The following is a 5,290-nucleotide window of genomic DNA, read 5'->3' on the forward strand; positions in this document are numbered from 1 at the left end:
CTGAATACAGCACAGCAACGGGAATACAGCCCGTCTGGGTCACGTACTCAAACGCCAGCACCGTCGCAAGCACGTACTGCTGAAGCAAGGAACTGAAGTGCCGAACGGCGCCAGGCGCTGCCCCGAGAGTGCGGCACTCAGCTCACTTGATTCGGCAGGCGGGAACTGCTATCCTGGGCTCTTTGACCCTGTGCCCCGGCTGGGGACGGCCACCCACGGTGTTTGACACCCCCTGAACTGAGCATAATGTTCAGGCATCGATCCCTGAATTGGGCGTAATGTTCAGGCGCCGGATTCTGAACAGCTTTTGGGAATATAAAGCTATAGTCAGAGCGTCAGCCAGGGGAACTTTTTGTCTAACCTAGTTAGTCTTGGGTTGGTAATTCTAAGAGTCGACATCGTGCTTGTGCAACCATCGAGTTGACGTGTATGATTTGCACTGACTTAAGAAATTACAGGTTTTAAAAGTGCTAGTTCATGAAACCAATCAGTGAGTACACTAATGGGAAATGCTATTGGTTGTTCTACGTAATCAAGCAGACCAGCATATTTGTTGCCAGATCAGCCGTGGGCTGTAAGCTGGATATTGAGCGTGCGCAACGTGCATAAAGGTACGCATTACGATATCAATGGAAAGGGCCAGCGTGGCTGCCTGCTGCATGATTGCGCTACGCAGGAGCGAAACATGCGCGTCGGCATATCGTATGATAGGATCGCATCAGAAAAGCTTGGGCGTCAGCGTCATCGAGCGATTCCCTCATGTGGTTGGCTGAGTAAAGGTGTGTTTCTTGTTTAGCACATAATCGCTGCATTTTCCTTTTTTACTCTCGGCCAAATTACGTTTCATCTACACCACGTCCTCAGCGCCACAGGTAGGCATTTATCTGCCGAGAATGCGATACCTATGTTTTTTCCAGCTCATTTTTACGCAGATTGCTCTGAATGCTACAAATAACAAATTCAACTTTTTCTATGAAATAATCATGCCGAAGCGTTGCTGGGGCCAGGCTGGTTTCCTTGCCAGCGACTGGCCGATCGTTCGACCGGCCTCATCTGGCGGCTTTCCGATGACATTCAAGACGAGAGATGTGTTTTCTATTCCTCACCAGAATGTATAACCGATTCTGGGACCCTGCATTATTCATCAACTATCATCTGGTCACAAAATCGGCTTGCCGGCCCTGACGCCGGTGCCGCGTCGGCTAGCTGCGGGCTTAAAAGCCGGTGCCATGTCGGCTAGCTGCCGGCCCAGACGCCAACGCCGTGCCGGCTAGCTGCGGGCCCATAAGCCGGTGCCATGTCGGCTAGCTGCCGGCCCAGACGCCGGCGCCGTGCCGGCTAGCTGCGGGCCCATAAGCCGGTGCCATGTCGGTTAGCTGCCGGCCCAGACGCCGGCGCCGTGTCGGCTAGCTGCCAGCACAGTGAGCTAGAATCGTTTTTGAACCAGGGTGGGAGTCAAAAATTCCATCGCAAAAAGACCACACAGAAATGAAACATTTGATTAATAAAAGTTGGAACTGATGGGTCATTGAGAGATGGTCCAGCAAACAAAGACATGCCTTTCAAGTTGGCATTGATGTCATACCATAAACATGACAAAACGGTTTTTGTTTTTAGAATCTTAGATCATTTAAGTGAAACAGAATACATAAAAAATGACAATTTCATAACAGTCTGATGAGCATGAAAAACTAGGAAGCACCAACGTCTTGATGCTGCACTTTGTACTTCCCTTTCACAGGATTTTTTAACACGAAACAAAGCAAAGGAGTTCAACAACAAACAACAACAGAAAGCTCAAAAGGCACAAAACATCCAGACAAAAAATCCTCGGACTGCACATCAACACATTACCAAATCGAACAAAATAGACATACCTTCGACTTCTTTTAACACGCGCTCGGGTGGGGGTCAAATTCACCCCCCCCCCCCCCCATCCATAGCCGTAGATAATTGAGTAGCAAATCGTCTGACATGACAAACCGAGATGTACCTTGTAAGGTCCCTGACCTATGGCAGGCTAAAGTCAGGCCATGGTTTCAGCGAAGGCAATTTCTAGGAAATCGTTCAATCTGATCCAACAACGGAGTGTTAGTCCAAGCCACTACACATCTGATATACTTGCTTAGGCAACATAATTTTATTACTCTCGGGCTTGCTGCATGGGGTAGTTTCTGGCGCCCCTTTCGAATTTATTGATGGCAGAAACCGCATTATACACCTTCCATAAACTTCTTAAGGGTCACAATAAATCACTGATCTAAAATGGCCCTGGCCAACATTTTGTTTCAGGTAACATCCTACCTAGCGCAATCTTAGTCGCTTATTCAAATGCAATACTCATTGCAGTCTTGTATACTTTTGGCCACTATGACCTTAAAAGGTTAGACAAGGTCACTGACCTTAAATGAGTGTGTGACCTTTCGCTAAGAAGAGCTATCCAGGTTCTAGAGGCCCTTTGAAGACCAACCTGAAATTTGACCTTGTTTGACCTCATTTGACCTGAAGTTCATGACCTAGGAGTCTGAAACTTTTGATCTAAGTGAGTTCGTGTACAGGTCAACATACTCGGTAAATTTGGTGTCTCTAGCTCCCTTAGTTCCTGGGATCCCAGCGGGGTCAAATTAACCCCCACCCGAGCGAAGTTTATCCGACCGGCCACCCGGGCGCGTGTTAAGAGGGGGCCAGAAAATACAAATATGATGCCACTGTTTCTGACAAAATACCAGTTCTTACAAAATACCAATAAAAGCAAGCTAACTGAGCCTGACCTAAATAATCCTTACCTCATCGCACCCCGTCTAACCTGTTTGTATCACAGCAGCATTTGTGGGTCACTGATTCTTGCCAAATTCCTATTGCCACTTGACATGCAATCAACTAACTTAACCCAACTAAGAGTAGCTCATATGTTGAACATCATCTTAACTCACTTCACCTACTTGTTGACTGTAGCACTTGTGATAAAACATGATAAAGCTTATATTTGACTGGCTTCGACTAGTGTTTTTTTCAATTAACCAACTTAACCTATGTTAGAGAAGCCCACATGTTGAACATCATCTTAACTCACCTCACCTATCAATTAACAGCAGTACTTATTATAAAAACTTGATACAGCATATTTTTGACTGGTTTCAACTTGTGCTTTCTTTCAGTTTATTTGTGTCAGCTTGTTGACACCAAACAAAGTTGACAACATATAAATCAAAATACCTCCACTTTGACCTCCAAAACACCACGAAATCACTTTGAACAGCTTGCTCTGACTGTCATGGTTAGCCTCTGCCAGGAGCAATGGTGGGTGTGCTCCACAAACAATTTCTCTTCTCCAAGCATGACACAACTTATAGATGGCCATACCAGTCTTGCTGCTTGCCTTTTCAGCTACAGGGTAGGCATCCATTAAGATTTGCTTATTCAGGTTTAATTGAAAAATTAGTGATGTTGGCTTCACATTCTGAATGACATGTTCTGACTATTTGCTACATACAGATATCTACCTCATATTGTAATTGTCATGTAGCTTGGAGTATTCCTGTGTGAAAAACATAGTGCAGACCTACCGTACAGTCATTTGCCAGTCAGCAAATCATGGCAACTATGGACAACATCTGGTTAAAGCAGACATGCGGGACCACTTCAACAAACTTAATGCGAGTAATCAAGAGTATGGAGCAAAATCGTTCAATTGCATGTCTTACGGCATCATAATTTCCCTGAACTCAATGGATTAAAACAGGAAGTGACTAAATCTCATCACAAATTATGTGTTGCCAGCATGTAGGGTGAGCAACTACTTGCTCCACAAAAATAAACTTAATGGCTGTTTAAGAGCAGATTTCTTTCTTCTCCCCCCCCCCCCCCCACACACAACTAGTCAATAGCTTTCGCGTGGTTTGCTGACAGACAGGGTCATCCAACCCACCGCCAAAATATAAATATAGATCATGCCCACCAGCCTACAAGATTGAAATGCAAAATGGGTAAGAGGATGTCGGTATGATAAAACACTTTCAAAGACAGAATTTTGCGCTATCAAACACTTCTGTATAAGCCGTTACAGGTCTGTCTGAAAGCAGTGTACGGCAGGATTATGCAACGTGGTGAGGTAGCGTTTCTTGTGAATTGTTTACCCCTTGGTATCATGTCAAACATGTTTGGGATGCCAGGGAATTAATCCAATCTAGGTATAGAATATGTGCAAGCTTGCTGTTGGCAAATTTTGCAGAGAAGCTGGTAGCGTTTTAAGCCATAGATGGCATCTTTAAAAGCAATCGGGATGGAACGAGAAATGAAGTTGCATCGCACTCGTAGGATACCAAGAAAAACAAAAAGATTCAAATAAGTATAAAGACGGATAGTTTCTTTAAGATTCTGTGATCAGCTCCGTTGATTGGAAACCTGTGAAAATGAATGTTAAAATGGTGATAGTCAGCTTTTACATTCTATTTAAAAGACGTTTTCTGAATTTTTCAATCCTGCATGCCAGGAGTGGTTCAGTTTATTGGTCAAGCTTCCTGGGGCAAAATAAATACTTGGAATACAATTTTATACCTGGCTTTGCTCGTGTTTGTACCAGACTGCTTTGGTGTTAGGTTCTGTGTCCAGGTTCTGTAGAGCCTTCATTAAGCTTGATGGTTTCAAGTGAGCTCGGTTTTGGATGGCATCTTAAAGCCTCGGAAAGGATAACATGGGTGTGGTATATGCGGCTAGACAAAATCAGGTATGAGCGAAAGATTCTTCTAAAACATGGAAAAGGGAGTAAAACATTCCTCCTCATAGGGTGTTGCTTTACACCCAAAGTTGGCAATTCTAGGACACTGTGCCAGCCAGACGCCAGTGTCGTGTCGGCCAGCTGCTGGTCAGACGCCGATGCTGTGTCGGCTATCTACCAATCAGATGCCGGCGCTGTGTCGTGGTCTCTGACAAGCTGCCGGCCAGATGCCGGTGCCGTGTCTGCTACCTGCCGGCTCCGAAACCGGCCAGCTGCAACTAATCTTTGGCTAGATGACACGGATTTAATTGCAAGTCGTACTAGACCAACACCATTTTCGAAAAGTCTGGCCAGACCAAACGGACGCATTAAAGGTAAGCCAGCTGCTAATAAAGCAAATGTTTCATGAAGTTCATTGTGCAAGTACTTCGACCACGGACGGGTGAAACCAAAGTAAATCTTGTTGATGAAACGCACTTTTGTAGAGATAAGGATGGAAGTCATTGGAAGAGTTCCGCAAGAAGTGCTTTTTAGCCGGCGAATCCGAATTCACTGATAAAGAATACTAAATGG

The sequence above is a fragment of the Pollicipes pollicipes genome, unplaced genomic scaffold, assembly GCF_011947565.3.
Source record: "Pollicipes pollicipes isolate AB1234 unplaced genomic scaffold, Ppol_2.1 Scaffold_4740;HRSCAF=5597_pilon_pilon_pilon, whole genome shotgun sequence".
Taxonomy (NCBI): Eukaryota; Metazoa; Arthropoda; class Thecostraca; order Pollicipedomorpha; family Pollicipedidae; genus Pollicipes; species Pollicipes pollicipes.